Source organism: Petaurus breviceps, unplaced genomic scaffold (genome assembly GCF_028583685.1).
Source record: "Petaurus breviceps papuanus isolate PSGF00001 unplaced genomic scaffold, PetGlider_PUasm1.0 688, whole genome shotgun sequence".
Taxonomy (NCBI): domain Eukaryota; kingdom Metazoa; phylum Chordata; class Mammalia; order Diprotodontia; family Petauridae; genus Petaurus; species Petaurus breviceps.
The window spans coordinates 28,063,372-28,087,505 of NW_027186457.1; the positions used below are offsets into that span (position 1 = coordinate 28,063,372).

The window sequence follows — 24,134 nt, forward strand, 5'->3', positions numbered from 1 at the left end:
TGTTAATCTCTTTTGGAGAGAATATAGACACAAGCCATTCTGAAACTTTATTTGGGAGATTTTTTTTTCCCAAAAATCTTGGAGTGGTGTCATAAATGAGCTGCAGAGTTTGAGAAAAGCTGAATTCTCCCTCATTTAGAAATTCTGCTTCTCTGGACTTAACTTAGATCCCCTGAGCCCAGAGCTGGGGTCCCTTTATAGCAAGAAGACCCAGTGTTCTTCCCTCCTCAGTCTGTAGGTCTTCACAGCTTTATACATGTGATATAATTATGATGCTTGGGTTTTCTTTTCATCTCAGTGAAGGTCAGTCAGACCATCTTGAAATTAAATGGTATGTTAAAAATCAATCTGAGTAGATGCCTTCCCCTCAGCATGGCTCATGTAATGACAGGCACCACTTGCATAGTACTTTCAGATTTGCAAAGTATTTTACATACACGAACTCATTTAATTTCCTAAATAATCCTTTATTAGCTTCCTTTTACAGATGTGGAGACTGAGACTCAGAGACTCTCCAAAACTGATTTTCCTAAAGCTTGTCTTACCATATCAGTCCCTCACTCAGTAATCTCCTGTAGATCCTATCACCACCAGGATCATATGTAATTTCCTCTGCTTGACATTTAAAGCTTTTCAGGAACTAGCCCTATCTTGCCATAATATACACGACTCCCCTTTATGGACACTATGGTCTAGCCCAGGTGATCTTCTTACTGTTTCTCACACATGACATGTCCCATCTCTGTGTCTTTGTGTTGCCTGCCCACCCTGCCTGGGATGCATGCCCTCTTCCCTTCTACATGTTACAGTCCCTTCCTTCAAGGCTTAGTTTTTATGTAAAGGCTTTCATGATGCTTGGTCTCCAGGCGCCGGTGCCTCTCTTACCTCCCCAACAATCTTCTTTCAATTTCCTATATATTTTGTATATTCCTGAATATTTACAGGTTGTTTTTGAGGGCTGGATTGTTAGCTCATCTGGGTCCGGTGATTTTGTCTTTGTATCTCCGGCAGCAGGCACAATGCCTGGATCACAGTAGGCACTTGATAATTGCTTATTGATTGACTGTGACTTAACAATACTAATCAACTAAACTGATAAGAATGCTTTGAAAATTCCTCTATCTACAGAGGGTGGGAAGTCACCTTGGAGCCCCAAATGGACCATTCTTACAGGTAATCTAACTGGCTAGGGAGACAGCTGGTGTGTGATTTTCAAACCTTTCATCAACTTCTGGAGCCCCAGGATTCAGTTTGATGAGCTGAAGGGAGAGAGCCAGGCTTCTCCAATCCAGTGAAAGCAGAATCTGGCTAGCATTTCCCTAATACCCTGATTATACTTTCCACCCTCTTATTTCTTCCTTACCCCATCCATTGGCTACACAGAAGTGAGCATTTGAGCTAGAGAGGCCACATGGTGTTGCCTTGAAGTCAGGGAGACCTGGGTTAAAATTCCACCTCATTCATTCAATTATGTGAGCCTGGGCAGGTTGCTTCTGTGAGATCCATTTCACAGATGAGGAAGCAGACAATAATGCCTACCTCAAAGGGTTTGTTTTGAGCATTAAATGAGATGAAAAGCTTTGCAAACTTCAAAGCTCTATAGAAATGTCAGTTATTACTATTTCTAAAGGAGTTTGAATTCACAGTGTAATGCCATGTTTTGCTTTCAGAATTAAGAGGTCATTTGGAAGCATCTTTAAAATAAGGGGTTAGACCAGGTCCCTTGGTTATATCATTGTAAGACTCTGTTTCCTGGAGCAACAGGCCTAGAAAAGTTAGGGATAGTGATGGAAATCTGAAGCAGCTCCTCATTGACCCAACAAAGGCACTGGGAGAGCTCAGTCTAGAGGCAAGAGGATGAAGGGATAGAAAATGGATGAGCATAATGGGAGAGGAACTAGAGGAGGGCAAGGCATTGGATGCTCATTTTTTGAAGCTGCCTGTGATTTTCAAGAACTTCTGAAGTCTCTGGTCTCACTTGTAGATGCTGGTGTTTTGATGTAAAGGACTGAATCGATTCAACCTCTAGGTATATTCTGCCAGTGTAGAAATCTGGAGGCAGTTTAAGCTTTAAACTTCTAATGCAAGTATTCTTTAGTTACCCCACTGTTTTTCAGATGTCCTTCTGGCTTCTTACATATTGAGGAAAGTTTTATTTTTGAAATATGTCTTATTTCTTATGGGACCTTGGGCATTCTCTTTTCACCTGTATAAAATTTGAAGAAAGATTTTCTTTTCCCTTCTAGGGTCATCCTGCTCAGTCGAAGCCTTCAGAGACAGTTTAACTTGGTATTTCTAACTGGTCTCTTTCAAACAAAGTGGGTTAAGTCACAAGTGTAAGATTGGTTTTTGCCACACTTTGGCCAAAAGCAATACAATCTCATGTAACTTGTGATTTATTGCTTTCATTTCTAAGAAAGAGATATGCATTGAAGATTCCAAGAATGCCAGGACTTAGAACTTTTAGGCCTACAAATGTAACTTTTACCATTTCTGTACTTCCTCAGACATTTTTACTCCCTTTGTGAGCTTGGGTAAATTACTTAACTTCTGTCTGCTTCAGTTTCCCCAAGTGTAAAATGAGAATAATAATAGCCCCTATCTACCAGGGTTATTGGGAGGGTCAAATGAGATAATGTTTTTCACAGCATCTGGCACATAGTAGGAATGTAGTGTTTGTTGATTGATTATATGCCTTATAATTGACTCTGAAAGCCATTCCCAAAGAGAAGTTCTTAAAGTATCCTGAGCAACATCTCTGCAGTAAGGGTAGTTTTCCAAAGTGGTTCTTTTGACAGAAAGAGCCCTCATTGGGGCGACTAGGTGGCGCAGTGAGTAAGAGCACCAGCCCTGGAGTTGGGAGGACCCAGGATCAGTTCCCAGCCTCAGATACTTAACACCCACACACACACACAAAATGGCAGTGTAACCTGGGCAAGTTACTTAACCCCAATTGCTTTAAAAAAAAGAAAAAGAAAGAGCCCTCACCTAGGTGGGTAAGTTCTAGGGTTTTTGTTTAAATTCATAAATGCTTCCATGTGTCAAGGGTCTGTGCTATTCTTGGTATTGTTATTCCCTCCAGCAATGCAGATCTTTATCTCTTCCAGGGATGTGGCCTTGGACATTCCTTGTGGTTAAAATAATCATGACCCTGGAGTCGTCCTAGTGATGACCCTCTCTGTTCTCAGAGGGGTCAGCCCTCAGGTGAGAGACACACATTTCTAAGAGCACTACATGAAAACTTTTCAGCTTGATAGAACTGGCTTGATCTTGGGCTGTGTTGGCACAGCCTTCCAGAACCCAGAGATATATTAAAATGACAAGGAGAGTCAGAATCAGCTTCATTACTTTACATTCCCATCTCCTATCACTCTGAAGAACCTCTCATGGCTTGGATCCTGAAAGAGCTATTCTCTATGCATGCTTAAGTGACAGCTTGTTTTTAAAGAATAGGGAGACAAATCATGGAATACCAGGATCTCAGAGTTAGAAGGGACGGAATTATAGAATCAGAAAATTTGGGAGTGGGAATCATATCCTAAGGGTATCCCCAGTATAAGATACCAGGAAAGTGGTTACTCAGTCACTGCTTGAAGACCTGCAAAGGGAGGAGGAACCTACCACTTCTGGAGGCAGCCCTTTCCTCTTCTGGAATTGTGAGGAACTTTCTTCTGACATCAAGCCTAAATCTGTCTCTTGGTTACTTCCACCCATTACTTCTATTTCTGGCTTCTGGGGCCAAGCAAAACAAATCTACTCTCTCCTTCACATGACAGCCCTTCAGATACTTGAAGAGATATGTGGTATGTGCCCTGAAGCTAAATATCCTCCATTCCTTCAACTGATTTTGAGAAGCCACTACTTCAATTCCTTTTACTGTTCTTCTTTCCTTCCTCCTTTTTATTGTGGCTCCTAGAATTGAACTCAGTACTCCAGATGAAGTCTTATGAGGTCAGTTCAGTGGTCCTGTCGCCTCTTTATTCCTGGATACTATGCCTCTTCATGCAGATCAAGGTCATATTAGTTTGTTTTTTTTCCCCTCTTTTTTTTTTTTTTTGCTACCACATTACTCTGCTGGATGAGTTGGGGCTTGCATTTCACTACCCCGCCCCCTGCCCCGATCTTTTTTCAGGACAAATGTCATATCATCATGGCTTCTCCATCTTGTAATTGTGAGGCTGATTCTTTGCATTTGCGTGCAAGGATTTTCACTTATTCCTATTGAATTTTTCTTATTGGATATCTATGTGTATTTAGTCCAAACAAGAAAAGGAATCAACATCATTGCTTATTTGAGAAGTGGTGTGTAGCACCAAAAATATTCACAGGACCTACAGTGGCTATGAATATGCCAGCATAATTATGAATAGCAAAATATAACGGACTCTCCACATGGAAAACAGAACCAAAACATTTATTCAACCACCAGAAAGCTGAATCCCAATACCAGAAATTCAAATCCATCATAGCAACAAAGAAATCTATACACAATAACAATGCAGGGGGCACCGCCATCCCCATGCCTTCCTCCTGCAAGGACCTACCCACAAACAAACACTAACACCTTGATGCCTCCTTCCTCTCTCTCCCTCAGCTCTAACTACTCTTACTAACTTCCTCTGTGCTCTCCTCCACCCTTCCTGCTCCACCTTTCCTGCTCTACCCATTCAGTAAACTTCTCCAACCACAGACTCATGTGACTCAGGCTTCTGTGAGACTTAAGCAGGTCATGTGGGCCTATTAATGAATGGGAAAGATCTTCCCATTCACATTACCATTACATGGTCATGAAATTTCTTCTCAGAAACTTCTAAGGATGGTTACCTAGGATAACCTAGAAAACCTAGGATCTCCTGAGTTAACCTGTTCCACTTTGGGACAGCTCTAGTTGCTAGGAAGTTTTTCTGACCAGAGGCCCAAGTTTGCCTTTTTAGGACAGTTGCAGCAGCAGCAGCAGCAGCACAAGCAATAGCAGCTTTGGGAGATTTCAGTAGAGACGTTAGACAACTGGTCAGATAGTGATTATAGTGGACCCTTTGCTGTCATTGGGTACAACTGGCACTGATGGGCAACTCTATTGTCCATAAACAATTGTAGTTCCAGGGCCAAGAGGAGTAATAATATTTGCTGCTGCAGGGGAGCAGGGACCCTTCCTGGGTAAAGACTAGGGCACAGATCAAGGGATTAGTGACCACACTTTTTCCAGAATAACATTACTCTGGAAGCACTGAAAAACTGCAGATCCCAAGAATTAGCTCTGAAAACAATAGTACAAAAAATCCTGAAGCTTGGCCCAGTGCCTCCCCACCCCCAGGTATAGATCCCAACTTTAATATTAAGTTCAAAGTGAAGAAATAGGCTGTGAAAATGGGCAAACAACAAAAGAAGAACTTGACTATAAAAAAAACTATTACAGTGGCAGGGAAGACCAAGACATAAACTTAAAAGAAGACAACAATGTGAAAACAGCTACAAGCAAAGCTTAAAAAATATTAATTAGACCCAAGGATAGCAATGGTTCTTGAAAGAGTTAAAGAAAGAGATAAGAGTGGTAGAGGAAAAATTGGGAAAACAAATGAGAATGATGCAAGAAAAATATGAAAATAGAACTAACAGTTTGGTAAAAGAGGCACAAAAATACTGAAGAAAATATCACTTTAAAAATATAATTGGCCAAATAGAAAAGGAGGTTAAAAAACTCACCGAAGAAAAAACTCCTAAAAAGCAGAATTGGTCAAATGGGAAAAGAGGCCCAAAGCTCACTGAAGAAAATAATTTCTTAAAAGTAGGCAAAAAGAAACTAGTGATTTCCTGAGACTTCAAGAAACAATAAAACAAGGTCAAAGGAATGAAAAAAATAGGAGATAACGTGAAATATTTCACCAGAAAATCAATTAACCTTGAAGGTAGATTAAGGAGAGATAATTTAAGTATTATTGGACTACCAGAAAACTTGATTAAAAAAAGAGGCTAGACATCATGTTTCAAGAAATAAAGGAAAACTGCACCAATATTTTAGGTTCAGAGGGTCAAATAGAAATGAAAGAATATATTGGTCACCTCCTAAAAGAGAGCCCAATTTGAAAAATCCAAATTCAAAGCTCTTAGGTCAAGGAGAAAATATTTTAAGCAGTCAGAAAGAAGCAATTTAAATATCACAGAGCCACAGTCAGGATCACACAAGATTTAGCAGCTTCCACATTAAAAGAATGAAGGGTTTGGAATATGATATTATGGAGGGCAAAGGAGCTAAGATTACAACCAAGAATAATTTAACCAGGAAAATTCTTCAGGGAAAAGTGGAAATTTAACTAAATAGAGGACTTTCAAGCATTCCTGATGAAAAACCAGAACTGAATAGAAAATATGACATTCAAATAGAAGACTCAAGACAAGTATAAAAAGTTAAACATGAAAGACAAAGCATAAGGGATTTAATAAGGTTAAATTGTTTACATTCTTTTATGTGAAGATGAGACATGTAACTTAAGAACTTTTATAATTTTTAGAGTAATTGGAAGGAGTCTGCACAGAGAGCATTGTTATGAGTTGATTATGTGAAATTATCTCCAAAAAAAGGAATGTTGGGGTGAGAAAGAGGGATGCACCAAGAGAAAATGGAAGGGAGAGGGTAAATTTTTTCACATAAAGGAAGAGTACAAGGAAGAGCTTTTATAGTAGAGAGGAAAATGGGGGCACAGTGGGTAATGCTCGACTATCCCTCTCCTTGGTTGAAAGAGGGAAGAATCTCTCTATTTCTCTGTCTCTCTCTGTCTCCCTCTGTCTTTCTCTGTCTCTCTCTCTGTCTCTCTCTGTCTCTCTCTGTCTCTCTCTCTCTCTCTCTCTCTCTCTCTCTCTCTCTCTCTCTCTCTCTCTCTCTCTCTCTCTCTCTCTCTCTCTCTCTCTGTCTCTCTCTGTCTCTCTGTCTCTGTCTCTGTCTCTCTCCACACTCAGTTGGGTATAGAAATCTATCTTACCCCGTATGGAGATAGTAGTGGAAGGGGATAAGAGATATGGGGAGGGGATGATAAGGAAGCCAGTGTATTGAAAGAGACAGTGATAAGAAGCAGGATAGACTTTTGAGGAGGGACAGGATAAAAGCAGAGAGGAGGAGGATTAACAGGGAAAACGCGGTGAAAGGAAATGCACAGTCAGTGATCACAAATGACAGCGAAGGGGATGGACTAACCTGGAGAATGGAAGCAGATAGGAGAATGGATTGGAAACCAGAATCCAACAACATATTGTATATGAGAGTTACATTTGGAACAGAAGTGCACATGCAGAGTTGAAATGGAAGACTGGAGCAGAGTAAATTATGCTTCAGCTGAAGTGAAGAGGGCAGGGAGGGCAATCATGACGTCAGACAAAGCAAAAGCAAAATTAGGCAACTTAAATTAGTAATCAGGTAAACTACATTTTGATAAAAGGTACCATAGACAATGAAGTAATATGAAAAGATTTTACAGCAAGTTTCTCTGATAAAAGCCTTATTTCTCAAATATATAGGGACTTAAATCAAATTCATAAAAATTAGAGTCATTCCCCAATGGATAAATGGTCAAAGGATATGAATAGGTAGTTTCAGAAGAAGAAATCAAAACTAGCTGTAATCATATAAAATGCTCTAAATTAATTTTTGATTAGAGAAAGGAAAATCAAAACTCTGAGGTACCACTCATACTTATCAGAAATGACAAATGCTGGAGGGGATTAGGGAAAATAGGTACTTTAATAAACTATTGGTGGAATAGTGATCTGGTTGAATCATTCTGGAGAACAACCTGGAACTATCCCCAAAGGGCTATAAAACGGTGCATACCCTTTGATCTAACAATACCACTAACAGGTCTTTACCCCAAAGAGATTGAGGAAAAAAAATAAAAGGAAACACATGCATAAAAATATTTACAGGAGCTCTTTTTTTGAGGTGGTAAAGAATTGGAAATCGAGGGGATGCCCATCAACTGGGGAATGATTGTACAAGTGGTGGCAGATGATTGTGATGGAATACTATTGTGCTATAAGAAATTATGAGAAGAGCAGTTTCAGATAAAACCATGGCAAGATCTATTTGAATTGATGCAAAGTGAAGTGACAAAAACAGGGAGCTCGTTGTGCGCAGTCACAGCAATTCTGTAATGGTGATCCACTGTGAAAAAATTGGATACTCTGATCAAGACAATGATCCAAGGCAAAAGACTTATAATGAAAAATGCAAATGAAAAAATTCTCTCTCTTCAGAGAGAGAACTGACAAACTAGGAGTGCAAATTAAAGTATAATTTTCTCACATTTTACTTTATTTTTGCAATATAGCTAATATGGAAATATGTTTTGCATGATTTCACACATACATTGATATCATATTGTTTGGCTTCTCAGTGGGTGGGGAAGGGCTGGGAGGGGGAAAATATGGAATTTAAAAAGAAAAAATGTTGAAAATCAACAATAAATATTAAAAATCGGCCTCTTTACAACTTCCACCAACCGCTCTTGGTTTTGCTCTGTATTGCCAAATATAAAATGTCTAATCCCTTCTCCACATGACAGCCCTTCAGATTCTTTAGGGAAGCTCTCATCTTCCCCCAAGCTATAAGAAGGAAATCTGGCCATAGAAGAATAGGGAAAGAGGATGATTGGAACCTTCCTTTTACTCTCTCTTCCCCTCCTCTGAACACAGAACCCTCCCTACCTTCATAATCTCTCCCTGTGCCATGCCTGTCCCCAAGAAGCCTGTCAAATTCTGACCCAGCCTTTAAAAATAGCAATGTACAGTAAGTTAGACCATTATTTATTCAAGCTAAGGAGGAATGCTTGGTGGACCCCTTGTGATCATTCAGTGGTCTCCTCTGCAATCCATGGATCATCCATTGGGAGTCATTGTGTTCAAGTATATGGATGACTCTGACTCAAGTCTTATTTCCTCCATTAACCCTCTTCTGACTTCTCCAGGCTTCAGTGATCTCCCCTTTGTCCTCTATTCCTGGACTAATTTAGCTCTCTCTTTATTGTTCACTTCATTTCTCCAATTTCCTTCAAAACTCAGATCAAATATCACTTTCTGTAGGAGTCCTGTCCCCATCTCTCTAACTCTGGGTTTTCCTCACTCAGATTACATCCCACATACTCTGTACATATCTTTTATGCATTTATTTGTGCATATGTTGACTCCATTCAAATGTGAACTCCTGAGATGGTAAGCAATCTGATATAGGTTATATGAGTGCTATCATGTAAAATATTTCCATATTATTTTGTGTAAGAAGACTGAAATAAAAAAGAAAGTAAAAAAAAAACAATGCTTCAGTCTGTATTCAGATTGGAGGGAAAACACATTTTTTTCATCAGGAATCCTTTGAGATTGTCTTGGAACATTGTATTACTGAGAATAGCTAACTTCATTATTCACATCATTCACAGTTCTTCATAGTACAATATTTCTGTTGCTATGTTCAATGTTCTCCTGGTCCTGCTCACTTCACTTTGTATCAGTTCATGTAAATCTTTCCAGGTTTTTCTGAAGTCTGCCTGCCTGTCATTTCTTATAGCATGGTTATATTCCATTATAATCACATACCATGCATTTTTTAACATCATGATCCACATGTGTGCAAAGTGTGGGAAGCTCCCTTAAGTAACCATGCATATGCTGTCCTTCTTTTCTTGGATGGGAGATTGGAGCTGGAGAAGTAAAGAATTTCCTCTTCTGTACTAAGGTCCACCCTGTTCTGAAAGTCTGTGAATAAAGGGGGTTTGTCTCTTGACCTTCAGCAGAGGAAGTGGTCTTCTTTGACCCCAAGACATCAGCACTTGAAGCAGAAATTTTGTTTTCAGTGGAACCCATTGGTTCCAGAAGGGCAAAGATCAATAAAGAGCTTGTGCTGTATTCTTCCAGGGCTGCAGATTCTGCTGCTCCATCGTTGAAGAGAAGATAAATGAGGTACACACATACTCAGTGACAGAGATCAGACAAAGAGTGCTGGAAATAGGCTGCTCATAGAATTTCAAGCTTTCTTTGACTTTTTACCCAAACTGAGCTACATGTGATTGACTTTGTCAAACAAGTTATGTTCCCTTATTTGAGTCTTTAATTTTTTTTTCCGTTTTCCTTCAGAAGGGGTTGTAATTGATTGAGTTTTATGTGTAGCACCTGAAGGGTTTTGCCTTTGGGCAGCACTTCTCTCCAGAGTTCGAGGACTTTGGAGAGAGGCTTTTCACCAGACATTCACGGTGACCGTGACATCTTGGAACTGAGGGACTCTCAGTGTTCATTCCAGATATACCATTGATGTTAGGATAGGAGTGAGCTCAGAGGCCATACAGTCCAAGACTTTCATTTTGTAGATGAGAAAACTAAGGCCCAGAGAGGTGAAATGAACTTGCCCATGGTTGCATTGGGAGTAGGGCCAGAAGTGGGATTCACACTCAGGTCCTCTGACCCTGGAGACAGTGTTCTCCCCGCTGCGCCACCCTGCCTCCTGGTGAGTGTCATAACTGGTGTCCAGAGCTTGGGGCTGCTCAAGGCATGCTGCTCTGATTTTCCTGCATTGCATTGACAGGAAGTCTAATTTTGGATGCTACAGATGTGTGAGCAAAAATAGTCCTTTTTTACTCATTTCCCTACTGGGAACAACCAAGAACTGGACTTCTGGGTTCACTCTCATCTCTCTCTGGGAGATGAGAGAGAAGAAGATTGAGATCAGCTATGAAAGAGTTTCTGCCTTGAGAGGGCCTGGGTCCCAGGAACCAGTGGCCTGTGGGGCCTATGTCTATGCTACGTGCTGAGTTTTATTTTTACCTTTGGTTTAGTCTGATTAAATGCTTATTATAACACATACTAGAGTTGGCAATAAATCCATGAAGCACAGAACTAGGAACGAGAAGAGGGGGAGGAGGCACAGTTAGGGGATCCAGTGGATGGAGCACTGGGCCTGAAGTCAGGAAGACCCGAGTTCAAATTTGACCTCGGACACACTAGTTGTGTGATGCTGGGCAAGTCACTTAACCTCTCTTTGTTTCAGTTTCCTCATCTATAAAGCAGGAATAATAATAGCACCTACCTTCCAAGGCTCTTGTGAGCATCAAATGAGATAATCTCAAAGTGCTTAGCACAGTGCCTGGCACATGGTAAATACCATATAAATGTTAGCTCCCCTCCCCTCTTCTTTCCTCTTCCCCTTCCCCCTTCCCCTTCTTGCTTTCTTCCCTTCTTTTCTTTTTTTCTTCTCTTCCTCCTTCTCCTCCTCTGATATGGGTTTATTTGGCCTTTGCACTGAAGAAACACGTTTCTTCATTCATCCCTGTAGGGACTATATAACATTAACTATCATTCCCAAGCACATACAGGTAGCTCCTGATCTGTTCCTCTCCTGCCCCAGCTTTGTTTGTTTGTCACAGCTAGCCAGTTCTTTGCACTAGGTTCATATGACTAAATTGCGTTGTAGAGTTGTAACTTGTTAATGAATAAGTATCTACTTTATCGAGGGCATACTTCGAATTCTTTTGGAGCAGAGGTTCTAAGATCCTAGATTTCAAGCTGGAAGGAGTCTTAGTGGCTATCAAGTCCAACTGCTGTGTTTGATAGGTGGGGAATCTGCAGCCCAGAGAAGTTAAAGTGTTTGCCTCAGGTCATCCAGCTAGTCAGCATTAGAGGCAGGATTAAAAATCCACAGCAAGTTCTTCCTGGCATCAGGTCCAACACTCTGTCTACTTTGCCACGTTACCTACAAATATACAATTTAAACTCCTCTATGTGTCATTTAAATCTAGCTTGGGCTTATCTTTTTAGGCAGATTACTCATCCTTACAACTCAGAAGGCCAATTTGTCATTCCATGCTCATGCTAATCCATCTCCTGTCTGGTATTGGGGAGGGGGAAGGGTGTCATGCAGCTCCAATGTGTCTGAGGCAGGATACAACCCAAGTTCTTCTGACTTCTGAGCTAATGTATAAAACGTGTTTTGTAAATCTTAGAATGCTACACACATTTTGGCTATCACTACTATTACTACTATTCCTAACCATCACATCAGCACCACTACCATTGTCGTCAACAACAACATCATTCCCTACCTAAGAGCTGATCTCTATCCTAATACTAAAACTGCCTGTATATCCAATAGGTCCTAACCCAATGTAAGAAATGGTGTTGTTAAGGGAAGAGAGCCAGACGAGGAGCTCTAAGAATTTTTATATAACCGCATTATCCAAACAAGAGTCATACAAGTGAGAGGTAAGTGTAAGAGCTTGCGGTAATGTGGTAGAGTTTTCCAACTAGTCCTCCATGCTTGGAATGCTTCCCCTCCTCACCTCTGCCTACTAGAACCCCTAATTTCTTTCAAAGCACAGTTCAGGGGCCAACTCTCGATGCCCCACATCTTTCTAGATCTCCCCAGATACCAGTGCTCTTTTCTAAATTTACTTTGTGTTATTGACTGACATTACATGGTATCGATATATATGTTTATATATAGTAGAAGGTAAGCTCCTCAAGGGCAAGAATTGTTTTGTTTTTGTCTTATCATTGCATCCCCAGCACAATGTCAGGTATAAATATGAGAGATAATGTTTATTTGTGGTTTTCTAGGTCAAATATGTGGCTGCATTCATATGGATTCTTCGTGCCTGACCTGTGGAAGAGCATTCCAAGCTCATATTGGTTTGATCAGTCACAGTTGGACACACTGTACCTTGACTCCAACATAATGATGCCATTTTGATCCTCTTTGAGAAAAGACAACAACCAACCGACCGACAAATACGGCAGCATGGATCAATTTCTATTTGGGTTTGACACGACTGGATGGATATAGTAGGGGACCTGGAGTGAGAAAGTTGTTATTATTCAATCATTTCAGTTGTGTGCAACTTCTAATGATCCCATTTGGGGTTTGCTTGGCAATGATACTGAAATGGTTTGCCATTTCCACCTCCATCTCATTTTTAGATGAAGAAACTGAGGCAAACAAGGTTAAGTGACTTGTCTAGAGTCACACAGCTAGTAAGTGTCGGAGGTCAGATTTGAACTCAGGAAAAGGAATCTTCCTGACTCCAGGCCCAGTGCTTTAACCACTGCATCACCTAGCTGTCCCATTCCACACTAGCTAGAGTAAGACAGGTTCAAATCCTGCCTCATATACTTGCTAGTTATGTAACTGAACAAGTAACTTAATTTCTGTTAGCCTCAGTTTCCTCATCTGTACAAAAAAGAAAAAGTTGGATTTGATGGGATCTGTGGTACCAGCTCTAAATCAGTGCCCTTCAGAAAGCCAACTCAGGCAAGGAAGAATTTGAGCTTCAGGTCATGTAGCTGTTATGGAAATTACCTAGGAGAAACATTTATGGCTACAAATCACTGTTCGAAGAATTTTCAAAGGAATGACAGTTTTTTCCCCCTGTTGTCTGGTTGATAGATTGTCCTGCTTTCCGATCTTTGTTGGGATATTTATGAAAGAAATGCCACCTGTGATGCTTATCCATCTCACTCATTTAAACTCTGCAATTTGCATCTCTTTCCCTCTATAGACAGGAGATGACATCTGGTTGAGATCACGACCATTCTCTGGTTTCCCTTATGCTTGCATCGTATTTGAGCTATTGAGCATGAACTGGCTTCCAGTTGGACCAGACATGAATGAGTTAGGTGCTGGCACTCATGATGAAAGCAAAAGAGGCAGCTGGAGATCAATTTTGATGGGGAAGAAACAGCACAACCCCATGAGTTCACAGACATTCCCATGAAATATGTGGTTTTGTTCCATACCCTCTGGATGGAGCCTCATCCTAATGTGCTCTGTGATAATTTGCTGAGCTCGATCTTGCTGTTACACAAGTCCGGGGGAAACTCGGCTCATGACAAACTTGAATGATTTCAGGAGAGTGGCCAATTTGGCATGAAGAAGTGTTTCCATTTTTCATACTTAATTTTCCTTTACCCTGATAAAGTGAGACAAAATAGCCTTTAAATTTGGAAAATTTGATTACTTACATCTTATTCACTGAATTTTCATCTTCTTGGGCATAAACACCACGAAACCTAATAAAGCATAGATGCTAGGATTCTAGATGCTAGGAGTCTAGTATGTGCACAGGATAGGGGTGTTGGGAGGAACAATGGTAATCAGGATATTACCCAGCGTTTATAGAATACTTTAAGGTTTACAAAATGCTTTATAAATACGATTTCATTTTATTCTCACAACAGCCCTGTGAGGAAGCTGCTATTATTATTTCCATTTTATGAATGAGGAAACTGAGGCAAGAAGAGGTCAAATGACACACTTCGCTCATTATTGTTGTTATTATTTCTTCTAACAACCCTGTGCTTTGAACATACCAGAATCACAGCATTCCTCTCTCTATTCTCTCAGGTTTCATGGTGTTTATCATTGAGATGAAGATCCAGTGAATAAGGCATAAGTAATCAAATTTTCCAAAGGGTCACCCAACTAGTAAGGGCTTGAACTCAGGTCTTGCTACTTCCCAGTCCACTGGACCATCTGGCTGCAAATGCCACTTGTATTTCCATGGCATTTTAAGGTTTGCAGTGTTCTTTCCAACCATCATCCTATTTGGTCTTCACAAAAACCTTGTGTCATTGGTGGTTTTCTTATCCCCATTTTATAGAATAAGAAACTGCATCTTAGAGTGATTAAATGATTTGTCCAGGAACACAGAACTAGTAAAGGCAGGGCCAGGACATGCTGATACTCCTCTTGTGTTCTTGAAGGGAGTCATTGAATCTTTTATTTTTTGGAGGAGGGAATGCAGAGCAATAAGTGACTTGCCCAAGGTCACACGACTAGTAAGTATTAAGTGTCTGAGGCCGGATTTGAACTCAGGTCCTCCTGACTCCAGGGCCGGTGCTCTATTCACTGCACCACCTAGTCGCCCCAGTAGTTGAGTCTTTTATGCACTATTTTGCCATTGTTTAAAACTAGTTTAAGTATGTATATTTTACATAATGTTCCTTTATGACAAGTAGTCTATGAGGCAAGCCACTGAAAGGGTGTCTGAATCAACCACACCAGGAAGAACAGAAAATTTCAGTGGGGGAAATTCTGCTTTGGAAAGGATCCCAGTTAGATGCACACGGATCACAGGGTGAGAGTTAGGAGGCAGGTATCTGGGGAAGGATCTAAACTCGGGTTATTCTGACTCCAAATCCAGCCCTCTAGCCACTAAGCCACACTGAGATAAATAATGACATTTTAATCTGGCTATAGCTTACACCAGTCTTGCACCATTCCCCAGTACATACTCCCCACCCTTGGTTCCAGGGAAAGAAGTTTACTTGCTACTTCATGCAAATAGCATTGCATCTCCCTGAGCTAGTGCCAGACTTGGAATTGTCTTGGTCTTCACCTCCACCTCATATAATTCTAGTTCCTTTCAAGGATCAGTTCCAGTGTCCTCCTATACAGGGCTTTTGCTGATCCTTCCATCCCCTACCACCATCATTAGGGTCCTCTCACTTCCTTCTGAATTCCTTTGTGTTTATCTACGTACAAGTTATATTTCCCAACGATATGCAATCTCTTTGGGGGCAGTAACTACTTTTTAAAAATTCTCACTGCCTGGCACAGTGTATTGCTACTAATAGGTGCTGAATAAAATTTTTGTTGAACTGGCTCGAATTGGAATTTATTTGTGTGGGGAAGTGGTCATGGATAGTTTCACTTTCTCCTCTCTCTGGATGTGTGGTGATAGGAGTGATTTGACAGCCTTTGGTTTTTTGCAAGGAGGATATGAAAAGCTTTTCCCTCATTCAACCAATATTAGCTGAGCCCCCAGGTAATCGGGAGCCAGGTACTTCACCTCTCTTGGTCCATTTCTTCATCTGTGAAATCAGTGAGTAAGGATAGTTGACCTCAGAGTTCCCTTTCATGCTCTTGTCATTCCATGCCCTTTCCAGGTCTTACTTTGTTCATGTGTGCAGTGAAGGGGTTGAACCAGATGGTCTTGAACATCTTTAGCTCTAGGTATGAGACAATCAGCTGCCATGTTGCACACATAGGAAAGCAGTTTCCCCCAGATCACCAGCCCTGTTTCCAGTCTAGTCCTGATAGTCATCATGCAGGAGAGTAAACCTTGTAGCAAGGTCACTCTCACCCCCCCCCCCCAACATCTGCTGACCAACTGTCACCCGTGGGGAAGGCAAGCCAATATATTTGGAGTAGAAAGGTAACATGGCAGAAATAGGAGACAGCATATGCCAAGTGGGTTAAATATTTGTAACCACCTAGACCACCACGTTCCCTTAGATGAGAGAGAAGCAGCCTAGGGATCTTAGTCCAGGAGCCCTGGAAATAGCAGCCAATCTCCAAGAAAGCAACCCTTGTGGAAATAGGACCTGGCAACTACCTTTTAAGGTGAAATAGGCCCTCTCTGTTTGGTAGCCACCTCTACTAAAGATCCAGAATTCTCACCACCTAATGGTTTGATGTCAGAAACCAATGGTTTTACTGAAGAAAATATCAACTAAAAATGATCTATTCCTAGCTGCTTTGCCCATTGTTCTCTAAAGACTACAGGGTCTTTCCACTTTACTTATAACTGAAGCCTTCTATATGTACTATCTTCCCCCCAATAGATCTCCTTGATAACAGAGACTGTCTTCTTTTTCTTTTTGTATCCCCAGCACTTAGCATAGTCCTTTGCATAGACCAGACACTGAATAAATACCTTTTCATTCATTCATTCGTTCATTCATTCATTCGCGATCCTATTGTCAAGGCCCCATGGTGGCGACCAATTCTTGTTTGGAAATGAAGAGCACTCAAGGTCAAACTTTGATGGTGATCCCTTATTCACATTGTCCCTGACTCCAAAAGCGAGCTCCTTGCAATTAACTGGACAACATTTTGCCCTTATTAATTAGAAACCTCTCGGTGAATTCTTCTTCCTTTTTAGGTAGCTTCAGGCCAATTTAAAAGGTGACTCAGCCACTGACTCCAAGGTTAATGAAGCGTTTTTATGAAGAAGATGCTGACCAGTGGTTTCCTCAGTCACCAGAAACCAAGCAAGGGAAAATAAGCTTAAATTAAAGCAGAAGAAACTTTACAGTGGAATAAGGAGGCTAACTCCTATCTGTATAGAGCTTTATGGTCCATGGAAGGCCCTCTAATTGCCTCAAGACTATTCTCTGGTGTATCCTATATCTCCTCAGTGGATTCCTTGCCTCCTGTTAGGAAGATAGTACAAATAAAATTATCTCCATTTTACAGATGAGGAAACTGAGGCTCAGATATGTGAAAGGTCTTGCCTGAGGTCATACAAGGGGTCAGTTTCAGTGTTGAGATCTGAGGCCAAGTTTTCTAACTCTTTGTTCAGGAGTCTTTTGATTAGGAAGAAAATAAATATCACCATTATAAGCCACTGGGATAGGTTACTATGGGACTCTCCATTTCTGGAGATATTGAGGAATGGTGGAATGGCTATTAGATTTAAAGTCAGAACTCACAGAATACTGTGATTTATTACCTAAGTGACCTCAGGCAAAGTTTTTCTTTTTCAGATTAAAAAAAATTAATGGTTTGGATAGATGCTTTTCAAGGTCTCTTCCAGTTCGGAATATAGAGGAATTCTCCCCTCCCCAGTTCTGGCCATTGTGCTTTTCTTACTACAACCTGAGATTCTCTTTATCCTTATCACATTCCAACTGTGTGTAAGTGGTGGACTTTGAATTCAGGGCTTCTTGACTCCTAGGCCAATCCTCTTTCTCAGATTATAATTATTAATTACAATTATCACTAACACAAAATTGATAATCAAAATAATTAGTAAGAAATATTACTAATAAATAATATCAATGATGGTAGTTATTATTGCTATTGTTATTGGTGACATGGTAAATACAGTACTGGTCATGGAATGAGGAAGACGCAGACTCAATTTCTGTTTCAGACTAGGGGCATGGGCAAGTAATTTAATAAGAATAACTAGCATTTTTAAAATAAATGCTTTAAGGTTTACAAAGAGCATGTTTTCTCATTTTATCCTCAAAATAACCCTAAAAAGTAGGTGTTATCTCCGTTTCACAGAAGAGGAAACTGAGGCTGGGAGAGGCAAAATGCCTTGCCAAGAATCTCACAGCTAATTAATCTATGAGGCAGGATTTGAACTCAGGTTTTTCTAATTCCACGTCTATTGCTTTATCCATTCTGATACCTGGATGTCTCCAGTTGGAGCCTCAGGCAGCTCTCTGAGATTCTAAGTTATATATGGATTGTTGTTGGGGGAGGGAGTTCTCACACCCACAAAGTCATGGGGAGTTGCCATAGCAATAACGTGGGTATGATCTTCATCACTGCCCAGCCTCCCAGGTACAAATGCTTCTGATGTTGGGTGGTGGACACAAGCATCCAAACAGTATCACTCTCCTGACTGCTGTCTCCTAAGGAAGGGAAGCTGGGAGAGCCCCTCCACACATGTAGGAGAAACTCATCCAAGGCCTCAGGGCCTCACTGTGCTCTGCTTTCATTCTGTCCTCACACACACACATTTCTGAAGCTTGCCAAGAGACTGAATGGTCAGCTTGAGCCAAACAGGCTCCAGACATGTTTCCTCTCTTTGCTTCCCTTGAACACCCTGGATGCAGGAGCCCTGGGCAAAAGTACTAGTACAGTTAGCCAGCCTAGCCCCAGCTGTTCTCGGGAGTCTCTGCAGCCTGGAAACCTCCCCAAGCAATCTCTGGTGCATTAACTGCAAAATCTCACCTGCTTCTCCTGTCTCTTTGCCCTGATGTACTCCTTTCTCCCCATATTGCTGTGATCTAATTTTATTTATTGTTCCTCCCCAATATCTTGGGAAGAAATAGAGTTTTGACCTTTTTTTTTTTTACAACCAGAGAAACTGAGTCACTCAGCTATTTACTAGCTGTGTGATGATCTGGGGCACATCACTTAACCTTTGTTGGCCTCAATTTCCTCAACTATAAAATTGGAATTATAATAATAGCATCTACCTCACAAAGTTGCCCGAGGGTCAAACGAGATAACGTTTATAAGGTATTCAGCGCAGTGCCTGGCGATAGTTTGTTGTTGTTCACCCTGTGAGGACCAATGACCCTAGGAAGGTGATATTTTGATTCACGAGTGAATTGGATTTAAGTGAGGCAGGGTTGTGCAAAACCATCAGCCTTCTCCAGAGTCTTTGGGGTCCAGTGGCAAGTCAGGATGGCTGGTGATGGCCTTGGATGCAGTGGGAGACCTTGGTCTTCTTAAGCTAAGGTCTTTTCCAGGTCTTGGCTTATCTGAGATAACATTCATTCATTCATTAAACTCTAGGTAGGAAATGAAGCAAAAGATGACCTACTTCGACATCACAGAAGAGTCAGTTTGGGAGGGGAAGCCCCTTAGCATAGTAGGTACTTCATAAAGGATTATTCCTTTCCCTTCCTTTCCGCTCCTATGAGACATCCCTTCAAATACTTGAAGATAGCTATGATGGACTTCCCAACTCCAAGTCTTCTGTTCTTCAGTGCGTGCACACACACACATACATACACACACACACACACACATACACACACGCATACACACCCCTCAATTTCTTCCACCAACTGATCCTTGTTTGGGATGATATCAGTGCCCCAGAGAATTCTCACTTTTGAACCACCAGTCTGAGCTCCAGCACCCTTCTGAGTCTAGAATCTACTTGATATGCTGGAGGCATTCCCTAAGGCATCCCCCTAATCCCAAACATTTATGCGTAGGATCCATCAACCACTCTTTATTAAGCATTTACTGTGCACCATCCTCTTAAGGAACCTTAGAGATCTAAGCCAATCCCTCATTTTATAGATAAGGAAATTGAGGCTCAAAAAGTTAAAGCTATTAGCAATGGTTATGTGGGCAGCAAGTAACACAGTTGGGTTTTGAACTCAGGTCAGTCCCCCCATTTTAAGCTTGGGGTGTTTCCCATTGCAGGACTTTGTACTTTTCCTAGCTCCCCTGCAATTCAATGGCCATCCTGGTATCCCTTTCTCTTGTTATGTGATCAACACCCTTCCCTTTTTGATTGTGAATTTCCTGGGTGACATATTTTTCTCCACTTACTGAACACAAGTAACCACTGGGAATGTACTAAAGCTTGTGCTGATAAGGCAAGTCTTCATCACCCTTTGGTCCCTCGGCAATTTTTGAGTGATGGGTGATAGACTATTTCTGCATTCTAAGCTAAGCATGGAGAGAGCTTACCTAGCTTAAACATGGAGAATAGAACTAAGTGGTGAATCTTTTGGCCATAGCATCCCATGAAATGAAGCATAATTGAGAATGCTATTAGCTGCACCTGAATTTCCAGACACTGTCTGAGAACCCTAAGCTTTATCACTCTTGATTCTGGCATGATGAAGGTGATCCTGTTCCATTTGATATTTGGCATACTGCAACCTTAAAAGTCCTGGATTAAGAAATAAATCTTCTAGTATAGCTATTGCACATTTCAGTAGGGAAAATATGAAGCCAAATCAATCAGAAGCTGGCCAAAAAGCTCTTTATTTTTTTGTTGTGAGGTCATTGTCTGGGGCAGTCTTTGGTTGCTGCATATCCATTGGAACCCTTCCTAAACGGTTGGCATAACTTGCCTGTCTCGTAAGTAGGGAAGTAGAATGAAGGGACATGATAAGAACTATAAGTTAGAAGAACCATAGAATATCCCTGGAATGGGATTCTGGGTCTCTGCATGTGAAAGGTTCCATGAAACTATGGTTTGGGTTTGTATATTGAGGCCAGATCCAAGCAAGGGATTTATTCAAGTGAGTAGTGAGCTTGGTTGGCAGCAAGACATTCTCAGTCTGGAGTATTGTGAGGCTGTTTGTCAGTTCATTGTGGGTAATGATTTTGAGATTCTTGAATATAATGTGGTAAATATAAGACATTATTCTCTAAATGGAAGAAATAATCAACAATCATTTTTCTGAGGCTCTACAAGATTTAGTATTGAATTCATTGTGTTGAGAGTCTATAGGGCTATTTGTTTGGTGAAAGGAAATCTGGCAAACCTTCCCCAGGAGAAGGAATGATTGTAGCAGCAAGCACCCCAAGCGTCCTCAGGGTTTGCAGCTACCACAGGTTCTTGGATCTGCTTTGTTAAAGGAAAGCAACTCAAAATGGGTTAACAAGCTTACTTTAATCAGTCAGACATATATCGTTTACCTTGTTCAGGAGAAAAGGTCAGCACCCTGAACCTCAAAGTATACAGGCATAATTATCAAGACAGAAACATCAAGTAGACAGATTTCCAAATTGTCCAACCATTACATCTATACCCAGTCAACATCTGGGTTTCCACATTCTGGGTTTTTCAAAGCTGGGGGACTCTCAAAAACGGCTTCCCAGAATTCAGATCAAATCACAGAACACTTCTCAAAGTGAGTCCCAAAACAAAGCTCCACATCAGGGCTTATATAGCCTTCTCCTGGCTCAGAGAATGTAACAACCTTATTGACTCACTGGCCAATCAAGAAGTATCTACTGAAAAACAAGCCTCCCACCCCAGGCTTCAGGTGCACATTAGCCTAGGGGCAGGGAAGATCTTAAAAATTTACATTCTTATTACATTCGGCCCCAAGATCTTTCATGCCCATAGCATAGACAATTTACTTTTGAATCAGCACCAAACATTTCCCAGGTCACATTTTCAAAGTACAGAACCAAAGTTACCAAAGTGGCCACTGGCCCTTAAACAAACACAAAGTACATTCTTAGGTTACATTTTCAAGGTACAGAACTAAAGTTACCAAAGTGGCCACTGGGCCTTAAACAAACACAAAGTACATAGCATTATCCCTTCAATTCAGAACAAGAGTTCAAATAAAGTTCTGGGGGGAGGGGAGTGTCCTTCCCCTCACACAGCTCCAGCCCCAGCTTCCAAGCACAGAGAGGGGGCTGGGCAACAAAACCAACAAGGTGGGGTCCCTGGGGATCCAAGGCACTTCATCCCACCCACCATAGTCACAAGTCCATCCTCCCCCTGGGTCCCAAACTGTGGGATGCAGCCAGGAAACACACTCAGTGCCCCTGCTTTGCTGCTCAGTTCTTATCTTTTCCTGTGGCTGAATTCCGAACTCCTGGGCTCCTTCTCCTCCCGCAGGCGGCAGCCGCTCCTGGCTTCTGCCCAGGTCCCGATGCAGGCAGCTCACCATTCCCGCTCTCAGCTCAGCGAAGTCCGCATGCAGGCCATTCTTCTCTCCTGCTCCACAGCTCCACAGAATCACAGCTACCACAACTGGGAAACAAACAATTATCCCAGCCCCCATACTTTCCTTTTACTCTGCAGATCCTGTTCGTGACGCCATTTTGTAGCAGCAAGCACCCCAAGCGTCCTCAGGGTTTGCAGCTACCACAGGTTCTTGGATCTGCTTTGTTAAAGGAAAGCAACTCAAAATGGGTTAACAAGCTTACTTTAATCAGTCAGACATATATCCGTTTACCTTGTTCAGGAGAAAAGGTCAGCACCCTGAACCTCAAAGTATACAGGCATAATTATCAAGACAGAAACATCAAGTAGACAGATTTCCAAATTGTCCAACCATTACATCCATACCCAGTCAACATCTGGGTTTCCACATTCTGGGTTTTTCAAAGCCGGGGGACTCTCAAAAACGGCTTCCCAGAATTCAGATCAAATCACAGAACACTTCTCAAAGTGAGTCCCAAAACAAAGCTCCATATCAGGGCTTATATAGCCTTCTCCTGGCTCAGAGAATGTAACAACCTTATTGACTCACTGGCCAATCAAGAAGTATCTACTGAAAAACAAGCCTCCCACCCCAGGCTTCAGGTGCACATTAGCCTAGGGGCAGGGAAGATCTTAAAAATTTACATTCTTATTACAATGATCTGTGTGCCTACCTTCTTTTCATAAAACCAGAGACTATACAGAATGCGTTTAGCTGTTCTGGCCAACTGCTATCTTCACATATAGACCTCTGTCACAGGCATCTAACGACCTTAGGATAATATTCTTATTCCATATGACCCTGTGGGAAACTATCGGGGTCCAAAGAGTTAGATACCCCTTTTTATGTAGAGTATAAGGTATTCTCTTTCAGGTAGGCCACTTTCTCAAACTTATCTAGGCATGCCTGGAATTTCTCTCTACAGTAGAGATGGGCTTTGAAGAAAGGGCCTGCCTCCCAATACCCTTATTTAGATATATTTATCAGGAATACCCAGAGTGAGAATACCTTCCAATGACTGTCCTCAGAACAGTCTTATAATCTATGTTGGAGAGTTGATGATGGGTGATAGGCAGCCTTCCTTAGATTGTGTGATCATGAGGGCTAGCTACCTGCCTTTCTTGAATAGAGCAGAACCCCCATCTCCACTTTGAATAAATATTGTAGTTTGTTTTTGAAATCTATGGGATGCTGTTTTCTGGAAATACCAAGAAGTTAATCTCTTGGTTTTTGAACTGCAGTTCATAGTTATAAAAATAAGGCAGCTTGATTTAGTGGATAGAAGACCCACCTTTGAATCTGGAAGAAAGTGTGATGAGCTTGAAGTCAAAGGTTCTAAGTCTGAATCCTAGGAGGCTACTTATCAGCAGTGTACCTTAGGCATGTCATTTCAGCTCTTTGGGAATCAGCTCCTCATTTGTAAAATGAAGGATTTCATTAGACTGTCTCTAAGATGCTTTTCAGCTTTAAATCTAGGTATGCTCTTTTAATCCAATGATCTGTGTTAAAGTTCTTCAATGAATGCATACTAGGTGTGTGACCAAGAGCAAATAAATCAACTCTTTAGAGCCCAGTCAACTCTTTAAGACTATATAAGAGGTTTATAACCTGGGGTCTATGGACCCCAAGGAGTCTGCAGATGGATTTCCATGGGTAGAGAGGGATCCATGAACTTGGATGGGAAAATTGAATCTTTCTTTACACCAACTTCTAACTGAAATAAAAAAATCAAAATAATTTCATTGATATCTTTTATTCTTATATCACTGATATCCCTCTCAGCATCCTTCCTTCTCCCTCTCCCAGAGAACAACAGTATATAACAAATGATATTTTTTAGAGGACAAAAATAAATTATGTAGGTCTTCCCATGTTTCTCCATATTCATAATTTCTGTAGTTCCTTACAACACAATGACACTCCATTACATTCATGTAATACAACTGGTT

The 24,134-nt window shown here is 41.1% G+C and overlaps 1 protein-coding gene and 1 long non-coding RNA gene across 2 annotated transcripts in view; one reads left to right on the top strand and one right to left on the bottom strand.

Moving 5' to 3' along the window:
- LOC138174292 (uncharacterized) overlaps nt 1-13,545 on the top strand; it is a 57,390-nt gene extending 43,845 nt beyond the window's left edge. The window contains exons 3-4 of the long non-coding RNA XR_011171666.1: nt 12,125-12,234; nt 12,589-13,545. This is a non-coding gene — a long non-coding RNA (uncharacterized lncRNA). The remainder of the gene's footprint in view (nt 1-12,124; nt 12,235-12,588) is intronic.
- MFN1 (mitofusin 1) overlaps nt 1-24,134 on the bottom strand; it is a 468,570-nt gene that overhangs the window by 406,491 nt on the left and 37,945 nt on the right. The gene's annotated exons all lie outside the window — the stretch shown is intronic.